At 34.8% G+C, this 18109-nt stretch overlaps 2 long non-coding RNA genes across 5 annotated transcripts in view; one reads left to right on the plus strand and one right to left on the minus strand.

Annotated features, from left to right (window-relative positions):
* The window catches only part of LOC139114649 (uncharacterized), a 67477-nt gene that overhangs the window by 13213 nt on the left and 36155 nt on the right, over window positions 1-18109 (plus strand). The gene's annotated exons all lie outside the window — the stretch shown is intronic.
* The window catches only part of LOC139114648 (uncharacterized), an 81340-nt gene that overhangs the window by 6232 nt on the left and 56999 nt on the right, over window positions 1-18109 (minus strand). Inside the window, exon 6 of one of the 4 annotated variants that reach the window (XR_011547912.1) lies at window positions 170-447. The exons of 2 other annotated variants lie outside the window; for them this stretch is intronic. This is a non-coding gene — a long non-coding RNA (uncharacterized lncRNA). Of the gene's footprint in view, window positions 1-169; window positions 448-15882; window positions 17200-18109 lie in introns of those variants that run through there. One more of the 4 variants, XR_011547914.1, reaches the window with a different exon arrangement.

Here is an 18109-nt window from a genome sequence, read left to right on the forward strand (position 1 = left end):
TAATCTGCTCCTCTGGGATCAAAGTTTGAACAAATCTGTTTAGAATGCAAGTAACGGGTTCGAGTTGCAAATGAAAGATGGCTTTAATACGACTTGAACAAATCCAAACAGACTTGGGCAAAATTTAATTTGAAGTTAAGTCAAAGAGCCGGGATTAGCATCTGCTTACCGTTATTAAGCCGATATTTTCCTCATTGCGAGTTGCTGAACGCTAATTACCCTATGACCTTACCATTAGTAGGTCGCATGTCACCAATTGTGTTTGTGTAACCTTTAACCTTAGAAAGATGGATGGGGGAGCTCGTAGACATCCATTTGTCTCATATCATCTTTCTGTTCTCTCTCTACATTAACTCTGGACTGTTCCTTTGCCATTGTGCAAATGATTTTGGACAGTAATTTGACAAATTTTGCTAACAACTTTCCAGATGTATTCTGCACTCAGAGCTGTGTGAAATTTAGGAAGGAGAAAAGTTTTCCCTGTAATGAGTATATTCTCATGATAAATACTACGTAACCACTGTAGTAGCTGTGGAAACGCAGCTATCTGTTGGCGGGGTTGCGTGCGTCGTTATATGGGTCAAAGGTCAACCTTTGACCCATATAACGACGCACGCAACCCCGCCAACAGATAGCTGCGTTTCCACAGCTACCACTGTAGGTACATGGAAAAGCACTGCAAGCTTTAATATAGAACCACCACAGGGACAACGAGAAAGTTGATCTCATTGTATGCTAATCCTGGTAATACATCATCATACGACATGTGCAATGAATGAATAAAATAAGAGACTTTGCCAAGTTATAAGTTTGCCATTTAAACTTGTTTCTGATTTCTGTCTTGTTTTTTGATATTTTTTGGAATACGCATTAATTCATTCGACAAAATCTTGAATTTTTTTCCCCATGAATTTCTTGTACATGTACTTCAGGATCAGAAGTGTGATACTTTCCTAGCACCAAAAGCTTTGTTGATTTGAGCCGATCTGATTAACTATCTCACTTGGCCGCTGTAATTGTCCTCAAAAGGCTTAAAGGGTAATGGTATTGCCATGTAAATTGACATGAATATATATCCCTGAACTCTTGATGAATGAAACTTTCATACAGTCTCACTGCTACACTTGACCAACTTTCACATCCATGCATTTGAGTTACTTGGAGGACGGCTATGCACTTTTTGCATTTGAATTTGATGACACAAAATTCTCTGGCACAGACAATATTGTGTCAGAATTTTAGATCTTCTTATGCACAACTTAAAGCCCTGTCAGCATTCACTTACCAAAAAAATTACATCCATTCTTGGGAGAGATGTTTTGGATCCCTGTTAAGCCATAAAGTCTTTAAAAATATCAGTATCGAAATCCTTGGTGCTGGATTCGGTCGATTAGATTTATGTGGTTAATACAGGTACATGTGTGTATCACAGCCAATTATTTGAGTTGGAACTTGAAAATTATTTAGTTTTTAAAATCTAAGTTTTGCGTTCATTGCCAATGTTTGAACAACGCTCTGTGGTCACACTTCTGAAGCATTTTACATCAATTGCATTTGATTTCAAACTGTCTTATAAAAAAAATGCAAAAAGATGCAGCTAATGGGGCTTTAAGATTGGGTAATAGTGTAAATAACAGCCTGGACCTACAGAACATCCTCTGGTGAAATACATGTACCATCCCTGATTGGACTAACAAAATAAACGGGCAGCTCTGGTTGACCATTATTGAAGTATATACGTGGACAGAACAAACAAAAAACACAAAGACAGACAGACAGACCCACATGTACAACTTGTAAAATCTACGTTCACTGGTTCAACTTTTGATCTTGATTCAATAGACCATGTTCCGAACCGCGCGAGACATTCCGAGATATCGAGAGAATATGTGGTTTTCAGTGGACGCGTTCTCGCAACACAGGACAAACTGCGTAAAACAGGACAAGTCGCTAATTACGTTAAACACTGCATAAAATATATGAAATTGCAACCTTTGCTCAGTTCTGCACTTTTTCTAGTTCCATACAAAGTTTGACTTGTATTACTGAGCTGGAAACCTGTTTCTACGGGCATGTATTAAAGTCTCGCGAGATCTCGCAATCAGCGGAAAATCGTCTATATACAGGGAAGATTATTTGTCACAATTTCAATGATAGCTGTATCTTTTTATGTATTTGCCAGAATTTTTGTTCTCTTTGTTGAGAACAGTTTTCTGTTCAACTCAATGATCATTTTCAATTTAAATTGTCAACACCAATGCAACTCTATGTGTGCTACATGTATATCTGGCCATGTCATCGTTGCAAGCTGAATTTAATCCAGACTAGAATTCATTTATCAATGATAATATTGCATATTGTAGGCAATCTTCTATGTTGGCAAGGCTAACAGTATGTAACACTACATGTTACTTCAACTTTAGAAAGGTAATGTACTTGTTTCCTAGAATAAAATTAATAAAAAATGTTTCGAAAGTCACAGCTTGTTTCCATTTAACACGAGTCAGTCTGAGTGCTTCAACATATGGTGACAATTTAAAAAAGCGTTTCTGGAGCAGACAGTTTTACATAACTGTGCAGAGTACAGACTCGTGAAGAAGAATAACAAAAGACCAGAGGTTAAAGTACTTTGAACGAATCTGAATAGGTCATCTCTGGGAACCCGTTTTAGCCCAAACTGAACGCACTTTGATCAGATTGTTTATAGAGGAAGGCATAAGGTAAACCATGGACAACAAAAAGTCTGAGAACATAAGTGATAAAGGTTTGTGCCATTGATGCTGAAAACATACAAAAGTGAAGTTAGAAGCGTTACTGTCTGAGATACAGTATATGCATTACAGATAGCATGAAATTCACAGTGAAAATGACCAATGATTGATTGATGACATTTAAAGTTTAATATTTCATGTAAAACACATCATTCTGCATGTATGTGCTTTTATATGTAAAAAACATCAGTTTACAGGACAAAATCAAAGCTACATACATGTATTTCCGTGTGGCTGAAATGTACACATATTACTGAGATTTTCAACATTACCTTTTCAAGTTACACTGTAATACGATATGTGCTATGCTATATGCTGGTATATGATGTCATACTGTTAATAGTATATTACATTGTTACATCACATACTCTCATAATTCCTCAGTGCCCTGTGATACTGTCCCATGCTGTTGTGTCACATTCTACTGCAACAGTGATTGTACATATTGTGATATTATCAGAACCACTGTAAAAAGTGTTTAAACTCACTTACTTATAAACTGCAGCTGTAGATACAAAATTACTTGTACACTTTACATCATAACAACGATGATGTATAATCTTCTTGAGGTTTCAATTTCTTACAAAAAAGATTTTCCAACCTGTGCACAGTGGTCACATTTTATTCCAGAAAATTATTTTAATATGAGATGCAGAGTACTGCTACTTCTTTCTTTCTTTCTTTTGTTTTAGAACAATATTCATTTAAATTAAACACAAACAATAAAGGAATTGAAAAAAAATACCATGTAAATATATATAACAAAGACTAAAAAGATATCAGCGATGATTTTTGAGCTTGACTGAATCTCTCAAAATGATGTTTTACTTTTAGTGAAGCAACATGAAGCTTTTCCTTGTACCATCTAAGGCAAGATGTTATTGAAACAACTTTTTCTAATCAGGAACAAAAATGATATACAGCATGCAGCAGGCCATTTCTAAATTATTCATATCATCTGACCAGCCACACTGCAAGAAAATTGTCATCTCAAAATGAAAAATGCCGAGTTTAGTACGTGTAGTTCCATGCATGCAGGTATCTAAATTTAAATGCCCTGTAAGGAAAACCTGTGGAATGATAAGTCACCCCGCTGAGGGTACCAAATGTTGGGGAAAAATGCAGGCACTGAAATGCATATTTAAATCCAACAAGTAAACATCAGTCAATATGACATTTTCTACCAATGCAGGCGGTTAATTAAGGTTGAAACAGAAAATCCATTAACTTTTATTTTTAAACTGGCAGCTTGGTTTTGGTTTACTGGTAGAGTGCGCACAAAGGAAAGCCATGTCAGATAGCTTTTGTTTATATTTAACAAGTATGGTCCTTTATATAGGTGTGTAATTTTGTCTCTTCTGATTGTCTGGATGTGTGAGTGCATCTAAGCTAAATCAACTTTGACTGTTAAAATTATACACAAACTGAAAGACATGCAAAAGTGACTGTTTTACTTAAAAAATATGAGAATAGGGCTATTGGCATGGAGTTGCACACACATACTGTACTGTTTATTTTGCACATTTTCATTTTTCCTATTTTGGTTCTGCGACACAGGTAGGGAAGTTCTACTTCATTGGGCACACAAAAAATACTGCCGTATTACACTCATCATACAGGCAGAGCATTTATACAAACAAAACTTGAGATAATTTTTAGGCCTGCAATACTTTCACCAATTTCCATTTTGTATGTGTATGCCTGCAGCAAGTCAAAATGTTAACACCCTGTGTTCAGTTTTGATCACAATCTGTTCTGCATTGAGTGAATATATTGTAATATTTTGGATGAAAATATTAGCAGTTTAACAACTGGTGATTTGCACAAAATTTATCACACAGTACGGTACTTTGGTAAATGAATAACATAAAGTTTCTCATGAGGGACAAAAATGAAAAATAAATGTCAAAATTGGCCCTTTTCTTCTCATAAATATTATATATTTTCTGCAACATATCAAATGCCTGTTTACTTTGTTTTCTTTACTTTAGATTGTGTTGTATGACAACACTATCATGGGATATCCTTTTACCATAACAATACTTCTATTACTATTGGTACTACTTCTATCAACTATGACTACTGCCAGTACTTCTCATAATGATAATATCAGAAAATTAGAGATATTCCTGAAATTTGGTTGATAACACAAGATTAGAAGTCACTCTGCTGATCTGTTTTTAAGATTATCTTTCACAAAGAGAAAGATGTTAGCCATTATCAGTTCATTGGAAATGAGATGTGATTCTGATCTGTTACAGAAAAAACACTGAAATTGAGAAGAATTTGCTACAAATTGGCAAACACAATAAGATCATATGGTGATTAGAACAGGGTTTGACCAGTCTTTGCTCACAATAGTAGTATTGCATTGTTAAAGAAAATTTGCGTACAAAAAGTAAGTTGTTATACACTTTAAATTTGGCTTATGTTTGAGGTAGAATGCGCCTCAGGGACAGATATTCAGACTCTCAAATTTTTACAATATCATTTTGGTCTACCACTTGTAGGGGCTCATTTTCAAGATATGGAGTAACCTAACTTTTCACCAACTTATTTTTGTGAAAATGAAAAGATACAATTTTCCCCATCGAGTTAACATAGGGATGCATGGCAGCCATTTTGAATTTCACATGTCCAGAAATATTCGGTAATTTTTTGGTCCAGTACCAAATTTTGCACAGTGATGTTGACTGATTTTTATTCTTGATTTTGGAAGGGAATGATTTGAAGTTTTCTTTAAAAAAATTTGAGCAAAACTTTAAATTTCAAGGCATGTTCTACCTTAATCAAGTAAAAACTGAGATATTCAGGTCTTGTCATGTAGACACACGCATAAATAGCATACTATTTTTGACAAAGAGTGCTTATACATCTTATTCAATAAAACAATACTTGAACAATCACATGAACGATACATGCAAAACATAATATCTGTTTACTGAAATCATGTTCATTGTGCAACTGACACTTTTGAGAGATTTTGCCAAAAATGAAGTTTGATTAAAACGCAAAACTGTCAGCTTTACTTTATGCAACTTCTTGGGTATGTGAATAACCATAAATTATGAAAAAAAATACAAAAAACATACACTTGAGAGGTTTTTGTATCTTTCTGTACTCATGGTAATTATAAGTGCTGTGTTGGTTCATGTTATATCTATATAAAACACTGGTACAGGGAGAAATCTACATGTCGTATATCAATAAGCCATTGGTGAACCCTTTCACTCCCAGTAACTCATAAAAAGGTTTATATCTACCAAAGAAAATAAATAGGATTGAACCAAAATTTGCAGTGAAACAGGTTAATACGACCACACAAGTACAAGTGCATCTGTTTGGCTTTGAATTTGGATTTGGATTGGATTTTAATTCAGCTGTACTTTCCCTGGCTGATCATAGACATAGTCAAGTGTTGTTCACAATCAGTGAATGGTGGCATTTGAACACCAAAAAAATCCACCAAAATCCTATCACTACTACATGTATGGTTTGGCCCAAACTTTCGTAATTTTTCAACGACAAGAGCGAACCTGAGTAAAGGGAAACAGGGCGAACAGGTTTTGATTGTAGGTGGCGAAAGACAATTATTGGAACATGGCATGATAAGATATTCACACAGTTGTTGTGTTCCGACTAGTGTTATCACAGTCATCTGCACATTTCATTATCAATTCCACTGCTAATGAAATGTATAACATGATGCTCACGATAAAACTGGAAATAAATGGAATAATATTATCTGTGACTTTTTTGACCCAATGCGATAGCAAAATGACATGCAGAATGAAAATCACAAGATAATTTTTTTCTTCTAAAATTATTGTGGCTTGCAAAGAACCATGGGTAGGTAGAACTATGGGGAAAGCTAGAAGGGGCGTTTTACATTAATTTTCTCAATTTTTACAGTATCTTGCATTCAATTTATACTTGATGTCACTTAATTGCACTAAAGTTGGTCACATGTGTTTGTCTAAACTGTGCACTACATTGTGTGTATATTGACCTGGAGGGAAACTATAAAACTTAATATATACCATACCTGAGGGTACATAAAATCTAATATTGGCACACCGGTGTATGATTGGATGGCTAATAGTCTAATCAATGTATCAATGACTACATCATTATGGTCATTAGAGAAAGACTTTTGATCATTATCCAACTGATCAAATTATAATTTTGTGCCTTTTCTTAAATATGAATGTGGAAATCCTGGTGGTGGGACATTTCCCATGGTGCAATTGTTTCAAAACTTTGACGTACTGTTCCATGATATTGGCAAGAGGCCAAGTCCTCATTCATTGAGTCAATATCATCTGTAAACATTTTCTTTTCCTTGTTTTTATTACACTACAATAAAGTGCCGGCACAATGAAAAGCACTCGTATTGTTGTCTCCTTATTTTGAAAAGTAAAGTCTTACTAAAACAGAATATGACTCATAGCGTATTTCTATTCCTGAATTGATATTGTAAGTTTCAAAAATATAGCCAATGTGTCAATTGCATGTTTCTGTTTCACATTGTCAAAATTATAGAGATACTGAATTCCTGTGAAAAATATGGTTTTCTAAAATTTACAATTCGATAACACAAACAGTTAGTGCATGTTTCATATTCGTATTCGTATTCATATACACAGAAAACCTAAATTTCACACACTATATGAATATTGAGTGTTGGATATATATTAACAAAATTGCAAATTTTTTGCATGAAGGGGAAAACACAGTATATCATAGTGTGGCTCTTAACGGTTGATCATTACCCCTGGAAGGTTATTGGTCCTTTTTCCATCAGGAAGTCAACTCTGTTTACCTTTACATATGGATAAACATACAAAGCTAACAGGAACAGGAACAGGTTCAGAGAACTGAATGGAAGGAAACGCTACTTGGAATCTGGGAAGTGTATTGCAATTGATTCTACAGTGGCTGGCCCTGAGGTGGGTTCACTCACCAACAGGGTCACCAGGTTATGATTGTATAGGGGTTATAAGCACCTTGCATTCACAGAGAAAGAACCTAAGCTTGCATGCATAAGTGACATTCAGTATAGGGTAAGATTTACTGTCTAAGAAAGAAATAGTTTCAGATTCATTGGTAAGCTCTAAGTGTATCATTCTTTCAACGCACGTACACTAGCCAATTCAAGTTATTCCTTAATGGATTAGAAATACTGGATATGTATCATACACATACTTGCGTAGATATAGTGTTTTGTGAAATTTATCGAGAATTGAGAATATTAGTATGTCAATTTTTCTCTGAGCACCGATTACAGTTATGAACTTGAATTGCTTGAAATTTAGCAACAATAGGAGTCTTCATTCACACATATTGATACCTGCAAGGTTGTGATCTGGCCTGCTGGTACAGCAGTTTCAAAACCTTTGGTGTTGTATGATGTGTAAAAACCCATTTCCCAACCAGAATTCGGTACCTCCCCTATCAGCTTCAATTGTGCGGATAACAAGGGTGCAATGATGCTGAATGCAAAGTCCATTATGGGACAATAGATCACGGTTTAAATACAGTGAAAGTCAAGGTTTAGGCTGAATGTGTGCTACTGGTAATCTGAATGGTTGTTTTCTTGTGTGGGATGGAGCAAGTAAAAGCAATTTATCAGATTAGGTTTTTGGGGAAGGTTGAGGTGAATGAGGGTTGACATGATTAGAATTACAATGGGGAGGGAGGATAAAAAACAATGTGAGAAGTACTTTGACTGGGGAGGGAAAATTGTTAATCTAGATGCAAACATTTGTCTGCTATGGGCTGCCTTTGTGACATATATTACCCATGATGCATCAGCTACAATATTTTTTTTAAAGAAGTGAAGAAATTACCATTTTTTTCCCTCTAAGATGCCGCAACAATGATAACCATTTGATGATCTTCAATTACTTTGACGAGTTTGCACAAGAGCATGACAATCGTGTCAATGTTTTAATGTATAAATCGACATCCTCAACCATGACAATAAATTATGTGTTTAAATATAATTGCTGTGATCATATAACCATAATGGATTATTAGAAAATGAAAAAAAAATTATTAATATTAATAACGAGGCCAAGTTAGCTTTAGCATTTCATGTAATTATTCCCTTGTGTTTCTTAGGGGAGAATGGCATCTTCGTGCAGAGTTTGAAAAACAGGACAACTCGATCCTGATTTTATGTCATACAGGTACTGTGCAGCTGTCCGGTAAATGCAAGACTTGCCTGTCTGCTAAGCCTTCTGTAGCTGTTATTTTTTCAATTTTCTGTACGTGGCTAGGATTTTGTGCATTATAACGGCAAATGCTCACGCCTGGCAATTTGAAAATAAAGTATCAAATTTAACAATTTTCGCAACTCTACATTATAGCACATGTATAAGGCAATATTCAAGGAGTGAACTTCAAAACTTGACAACCGTGATATCAATTATTTGAATTGAGAGAATACAAAAAATTATCAATTCTTCATTTTACAGAAATCTACTAGTTTATACTTCCTTTCATATTTTCTTTACACGTCTCAACTTTTACTCGGGCAATCAGTTTCCCTATCTTGTTTTGTTCCTTGAAAGGTATTCAATGAAAACAGTAGAAGGACGAAAATGCACGGTACGATACGAAAAACAAAAGTGGTAAAGGGATATTTAATGTTCATAGTCTCATCAAACCGTGTTTTTTAGAATCGCTGTAATAGTTTTTGGATTGGCAGGAAAACACAGCAGGTAGCTAGGAGGCCCAGGACAAGCACCATTTTTATCAGCCATAACTACCCATGATTTATTCACAAACACAGCTTTTGTGTACACAAAGCTAAATAAATCTATTTTATGATATTAGTTTTAGAATATCCAACAGAGGCTTTAATCTGCGACGATAAGCATTTTCTAATATCAATTTTGGGGAGTTTAATGGCGTGCAGTTAAAAAGAAAAGGTGTCCGGTCAACCGTAGTGGGCAACATGATATACTTAAAATATCGTGTGTTTTTTTTTTGAGGGAGAGAGGATGAGGAAAGTTTGCTACTTTATAATGGGTACCACTAAGGAGATTAAAAAATTGAAAAGAGTCATAGATACTTATTGGGTGCAGTGAAGCGAAGTCAAATCTTCACCAGTCAATCATTTTCTCATTTGACGATATTATCTGTAGCCATTGAAGCTTGACCTAAAGCTTGTAATGTCCGTTCCCCACACCTGCTAGTCTTACAACCTATTAACAGCCTTTCCAGTCTATCGCGAAATCTTATAAAAATATAATTTTTTTCACCTTCCTGGGGACAGCCGAGTTTGTTGCGCACAAAAGGTCCTCCATGGAATTGTTTTGGAGTTCTTTCTCTGACGGATTGGTTTCCGTGTGTGTGCATACCCACAATGCCGTGCGGGTTGGAAAATGATGAATTGCAGGTCTCCAATGGGATTATCTGTGAGTGAGACTGTTTGTTGTCGGCTATATTACCAGTACGGCACTTTTGCTGGTAATGTCACCATCAGCTGGCGTGTGGTCTCGTGTTTTAGAGAACCAATACAACCGTGCAAATGGAACAGATTGAAGGAATAAATGCAAGAATTTGTTTAAAAAAGTAAAATGAATAAAAATCAAAATTTTTCCGCTTATTATAAAGAAAGGTTGGGATATGTCGCCGTGCCATTGTACCAGAAGACTGTTCCATGTTACTTTCTCTGTATCAAAATAAAATATAAGTCCTGAGTATACATCACATTTAGACTTTAAATACCATGAAATTTTTCTCATATAGATGCCCATCAAAGAACTGAGGTCTGTTTGAGTAAAGCACAATGACTTTTCAATAAACAACTGGCTGTGTTGCTAGTTTTCTAAATTTTGATGACAATACATTACCACTTCATTGTCAGGCTTTGTTGGTAAATTTGGTAGTTTACAGTCAGTACATATATGCTACATGTAGAAAATTTCAAATATAATGCTTCAATTTGGTTATTCACATTTTTGCAAATGTATGAAAATATGGTGGCAGATTTTTAATCAACAAACCTATTTGTGTCCATTTTTCAACCTTTAATTAACACCCTTGATTACTAATACTGGTGTCCAACCCCTAAAAATCATCACTTGTTGAATTATTTATGTTTAATTTTCTGTATACATAAAGTCAGCGTCTTAATGAGCATGAGTTACGGCAAGAGAAACGGCAAAGCAGCAGTATTACCTTGAACGAGTTATGATTTATTATCTCAATTACAATTTTCAAGTAGAGGTCAAATGTATCCTTGTTCAACAATCTATGATTATATTTGTCTTGCGTCTCTTGATTTTTATTTCATGAAAGCAACATTTGGTGAAAAAAGTGTGTATTTTCAAATATTTAGTAAAATCCCTGTTCCTGCTGTATTTGACCTGAGTTGTGAAATTTGCTCATCCTGAAATATGCACTGATAGCTGGGCTTTTATCACACAGACCGAGAAGTTTCCCTATTTCAACATACATACAACTTGTCCTATGAACCACATGATCTCTGCAAACCAATAAAATTTGACGAATATGACATGTATGCCATGTGATCTGCCAACCAAATGAGAAGTATACTTCTGACGCTAAAAAACCTCAATGCACAACAAAGCATGCAACTCATGTTGAACCTCAGAAACTTTCCTTATTCTAAATTACAGAACAAAAAACATGCACTGAAAGCGATCAGACTTTTACATTATTCTTGTATTAATACTAGTACATAATAACATACAGCGCAATGTGGATTTCTCTGGAAGATATCCCATAAATTGTTTTTCAGTATTTTAAACAATTAAGTTTCAGGATGGTCAAAACATTTCTCATTCTCACCCTGCACACCTCCATTTCCCAGTGCAGATGTCCAATGTCACTGCTGAGAACAACAGGGAGTGGATCAAACCACACTGCTGCGGGGGTTGTTCAGTTTTACAGTCCATGCATCAGACTGCTATACTGAATTTGATCATTGATAAGGTAACTATATACACTGTCACTGTTCAATGAATAGACATACTGCATCACTGGTATACCCATAATACATCACTGGTACCCACAATACATCACTGGTATACCCATAATACATCACTGAACTATATCATCAAGTCTACACAAGGGTGCAATGTATCAATGTAGAACAAAATTTCACATATGATCAGTGTTGAGCTATGATATCACAAACTATAACTTTGGAAAATTTGCACATCAGACCATCGGTAAGTTAGGGTTTGAAGTGATTTTTGATATGTATCAAAAATGGTAACGGCAGAGGAGCTAACCTTTGTGATTTCTGTACTACAATAAACACACAGATGTTGGAATTTTATTGATATTTGTCGGTCTGCAATACAGTGAGGCACGTCTGTACTGTCTTATCATTTCTTAATTTGGACACTGGGGGTGCACTTTAATACTGGGCTCAAAGAATTTCATAAATATAAACCACAGATATTACCAAGGTCACAAGTCCATTATGGCATTTCCTGTTTTGGTTATTTTTTTCATGTGTCATAATACTTACTTCCTTGGAAATTGCAAAGTTATTATTTGACATTGAATGACAGATCTGACCATCAGGTGGCTGTTCACCTTTCTTGTCAGGTTAAGCACAACTTGGGTAGACCATTTCTTGAATAATTCATGAAATTCAGGGGTCGTATGGTCACAGGCAAATTTGTAGACACAATAAAAAAATCCTCTTTCTCACCAACCTATCTTCTGTAGCTTATTCTACTGACACTCAAGACTTCATGAATTGATTTTCAAATGATTTGAAGAATTACTTTACTGTATCTGCTGTGGTCAATGTGTTTCTATTGCTGAATGAATAATATTTCTAATCAAATTTACACTCCCTTTACGCAAACAAATTTGCAGGCAATTGATTCAGAATATGTCCTTCTTTCAAATTGGGAAAATTATTTTTTGAGAATACACATTTTGAAAACTTGTCTAAGGCAGATAATGTATCAAAAGATAGTGTTTAAAGTAAATGTGTTATGTACAAATAGATGGAAGTCATTCCAAAGGTGAAAAGGTGAAATGATTGGTACAGGTGATGACATGGTAAACAAACAAAAACGCAAAAAAAATAGGAATTTATATCTGAGTTGATGATAAAACTTAAAGTGTTCTCAGTAAATGAAAGATCCTATTAATCACCAATTTCAAATTGTTTATGAACCAAAAAACTAAAATAAATGACTTTTAAGGGGCAAGTTGCTGTAACTTTTGATTTTTTCACTATAATCATTTTATATGTCAACAACAAGTTCTTGTTCTACTCCAAAAAACATATTGAAACAACGATTTTTTCAGCTGAACTCAGCATGTATATGTGTAAAATGTACTGTTATTGCTACAACTGAATTCTAGTCCAGACCAGAATTCACTTGTCAACAATAGCAATGTAGTTTACACATGTACAGACTGAGTTGACAAGCTGAACACTGTGTATGTCAACATTCTTTGGAAGAAGTACAAGAAATTGCAGTTACTGTACAAACCAAAACAGCGAAAAAAAATCATCAAATTGCGGTTACTGGCCCTGTAATTTGTTTTATTCCTCGATGACAGATTAAAGTGTATCAATTGAATGCAAGTTTTAGTTTTTTTTGACAAATAATATCACCATAATTTCTTCAGTCTCATAAAATTTTCTGTTTCAAATGAACAAAATTAGCAAGGCTAAGTCTTTCAAACTTCATCTTCAGCTAATTTAGTGGTCTGCCTGAAGAAAAGCATATATGGGACAATGTATTGTCTTGGTTAAACACATAAACCTGCCACAAAGCAAATAGTCTTGACATCAGACTCGCATTTTCAAGGATTAGATGAAGAGGATGATAAATAACCGTGATAACTGAATTGAAATTCAGAAAAAAGCCATTATACTATCACTTCAATCAGCAAAGTTAATTAACTCTTCTTGTAAACGATCCCATTCCTGAACAGATTACATCAAATTTGCTTAATTTAAAAATTAATAAACTTCTGTCAGCGATGTTTGATTCAGTCATGATCATGGCGTAAGTAGAATACAAGACGCAGGCACTGCTCTTGACAACTTTGATTTCATAATCAACCATGACTAGGAACAAGATTTCAACTTTCACAGAAAAATCATCAGTTTGAAATTACACACATTCCAAAGTCAATCTTTGACTGGGGAGGTATCATTACAATCTAAACAACACAAAACTATCATGCAGGGTCCATACACTCAAAGTCGCTGACAATTTGAAGGACTTTCAAGGACTTTTCCTGCAACTTGCGCAGTGACCTCTTCAGACCAAAATTGCCATTTTCGAGACATGATACATACATTTTGTCAATTCTATACCATATTAATTTACATAGCATTTTTATGATATCATGACTGATCATCTCATCGTTTTTGAAAATTGTGGGCGAATTATCGATTTTCACAGACTTTCCAGGGTCAATTTTTATTTTCAAGGACTTCCAGGACTTTCTAGGAGGATTTAAAATTCCATGGCTTTCAAGAATTTTCCAGGAGTATACCCTGATCATACAACTTACATTCCAGTTTTTGTTCTCAATCTTTTTACACACCGAAGATATTTTAGAAAATGGCAAAAAAACCCAAAAAACCCAAAACAACAAAAACATCCAAAAGTACAGCCACTATTGGCTATCCCAGATGAAATAATTCCATTACAGTGATCAATGTGTAATATGGCACATTAGATTCTTAGTCTTACGACGGCTAAATTCTGTCAATTCTGTCACAAAACCATGTTATAATAATTTATCATAAATCATCTGTACTTATTTGTAACACTGTTCTTGACATTATTTTTAGTGTTCACTTTGCCGTATTGCATTTGTGGCAAAGGAATGACTGGAATTAGAATCCATCCATTATACACTTCTACTGGCACACGTATGTGTATAGTGTTTCTACATTTTATAACTTTTGGCGTCATCTCACAGTACAAACTTATACTAAGGACAGTACATATATGTGGAGATCCCATTTGACTTTCCCTGTGAGACTTAATAGACTCTGCCTTGTTGACCTGTTCCAACCACAACAAAAATCAGTGTTGACAAATACTCTCTACAAAAACAACAAAACAAAACAAAACAAAAAACAAGTAAGCAAATGCAAACGAAACGTATGAAAAATACATGCTAAAGCTCTTGACCTGCTTGTTCCAATCACAAAAAATTCAGAGATGACAAGTATTGTATGCACCATATAGAGTGTATAGTGTCTGATTGACTGTCTGCAATGAGGGGCACAAGCCGTCTTCATGTAAATTCCTTTTGTGCAATGGGACTTTCATTGTTCAAATCTCTTACAGTTGGTTAACCAGACACAAATCAAGGCCGTCACTTATACACAGAACTGAACTCGGTGTCTGGGTAATGGAATTGTTGACACTATTTCGTGTTGACAGTTGTATCAAAAACTTCGAAGGGTACTGGTCATGCAGAATTGAAACATCCGTTACTTTCATTGACTTTTCCTTTGACATACTACTTTGCAACTTTGCTGTTTTTGTTCTCAATTAAAACAATACCGAGTGCATTAAAGATTAATGACCATATAATTAAACACTGAAAGGTTTCCAAATAGACATCAATTAGTGAGACTCAACTTGAAAAACAAACAATGTAACATAACAACATTATCAAGTTCCCATGATGAAAACTGACCCATGCAAACTTAGTATGCAACAATCAGCCAAACCAAAATGAAACCTGATTACGAAGAGTCTTGATAACCAAGTTCATGACATTTTTGTGAATATTTCAAGATAATTTGTTGTGCAATTTTTACTTTCAGTTTCCCTTGTTCTCTGTACATGAATCTAATCACGCTACTTGGGGCAATAGGTCAGAAATCATGAAATCAGAAAAGAAAAGTAAAGAAAAGTAAAAAAAAAAATACATCCTGTAAACTGCTCATGAAAGTACCATTAACAATCTGACGTGTCAATGCATATTCATTAGATATACAGACAAAGTAACTCTCTTTGGTGAACAATGTTTATTTTCTACGCCTTCAACATGACCTTCAACATGACCCGAGCAGGCAATTAGGGACAATAAAACAGTTAATAGGTAAAACAAACAATGTTTTTCAACCAGATGAGTGGCAAATATGAAAAGGATATTGATTTCTTCATCAAGCAGCCTCCTGATTGATAATTTTACAGTTCTGAAATTCCATGTGAAATCAAAATGAAACGAACATTTGTAATTAACTTTAAGAAACTTTAAAGGCCATGGAAGAGACACATATTTCATCAGAAAAAGCCATTTCTCAGGATGACCGTGAAAGTTTTGACAGCACAATCTATCTCACTGTTTTCGCATATGGATCAGGTTTCAACAGCTCTTCAAACACTAAAAAACTAAAACCACAAAAACAAACAGGAGTGTCTTTAATAATAGAAAGCGCATACCACCATGTACATTCAAAAAAGTTAAAAAATAAATTCCTGTCTTGGGATTTTGCTCACAAACTGTTTGCCAAGGGTAAAAATATACCGGACATATGTTATTCAATTTATCTTGGCATTACAAAGAATATATAGGTGTATGAAGAGTGAACAAATATGCATTATTTTAGACAAAATGCATAAAAATTCTAACAAAGTGAGATCATTTGTCTACTGTGACATATTTCTTTGAGAGAGGCGTCGATGAAATGCGTTTTTCTTCCGGCAGCAACAATACCGGAGGCGGCATTGTATTCCAATATGGTCACCATGCATGTTGTTTCTGTAACTGAATTTAAACCACAACAAAGCCGGCGCTCAGTCGGGTTTCTCCCACAAAGAAGGGTTTTCCTGGTTCATGATGCAACAACTGTGGATAAAAATCTTGACTTTTTTACAACTGTTTTCCATTCATCTTTCTTTGATATATGGTGAAATATATGCACGTACACTTTGATGACGATCTTTATAGGTTGCTTATTTGATAATTTTATGACACACATATCCCAAGCTTTCAAAATATTCCATGTAAGCACTTTAGTTCACTTCCTTTGGAAACTATTCATTTCAAATACCTTGTTTGCTTCATTTTACCCTCTATCAATAGACAGTCACTTTAAATGTCTTGTAATAGGGCAGTTTGAAGAATTCAAGTACCTGGTACTTTTGAAATGTGTAAGTTTTAATATCTTTATCTGACATCTTGTACACATATAGTTTGAGTACCAAGTACATATTTGAAGTCGTAATTATTGTTAAAAAATGCTTGCAGTTGATAAAACAGTGCTTGCATTTGCAGAGAAGTTTGCTATCAGATAGCCCTGTGAGTTTTTAGGTCTGAAGGTTCAACATTTGTCAGTTGCACTCGTAAGTGAGCTAGGGAGTACAGTTTTATTGGAATACTTTTGAGTGTATAGGTTGGTTGCAGCATTGAGCACCTTGCTACTGGTGAACTCCCTAGAAATCTGTAAATAAGCAAATAAGCATGATATCAGACCTTTGGAGTATATTGGCTCAAGATGAGTAAGAGAAGAGAAATGTTGAATTTTGAGGATTGCTCTCGAAATCCAACAATTTTTCCTTGATTTTGTTCATCACAACTACCGGTATATCTGACTAGTCAAATATTAACCATTAGTACATCACAATAAGGAGTTTACAAACTTTTACAAACATTTCCAATTTATCGCCACAGTGCATGAACTGATCAATTTGTAGCTTGAAATTTTAATTTTTTTTGCTTCCACACAATAAACCATTTATTATACATTGCACAAAGGAATCATCAATGAAGCCATTCTATTTTGTGTCAATGCTATACAGCACCATATGTAAACTGTGACAAATTGACTTCTTTCTATACACGCATCTCATCAAAGACCACATTGGCAGTGGTCCGAAGTGTTCTCTCACCTTGACATTGTCAATGACAGGTCAAAACCAAAAACACTTAAACGTGTTCAACGTATGTTTAGTTTGCTTTTTTAAATCCAATTAACAGTTTAGACTCTCGTCTATACACAATCACAATTCAATGCTTTGTCAAAACCACACCATAGAGCAATCAAATTTGACCATGCTTCAGTACGATCTGTTATAAAGTCTTGTCACAGTACTTCCAACCTTATCCTTGGATAACAACCACATTTAATTCTCCTGTTGGAATTGCACACATACAACAATTCCCTAACTTGCAGCCTCGCAAGAAAAGAATTTCGCCCTAAAAGTCATTTTCAATTACAAATACCATTATCTTACTCTACTTAAAATTCCATCCCACAATATTTTTCGCATTACTAATTGACATATAGTGTTTTTATGATGGAGTTGATCAATTTCTTGATAATAATTACCGTCTCATGCAGTTATTATTAG

The sequence above is a fragment of the Ptychodera flava genome, chromosome 16, assembly GCF_041260155.1.
Source record: "Ptychodera flava strain L36383 chromosome 16, AS_Pfla_20210202, whole genome shotgun sequence".
Classification (NCBI taxonomy): Eukaryota; Metazoa; Hemichordata; class Enteropneusta; family Ptychoderidae; genus Ptychodera; species Ptychodera flava.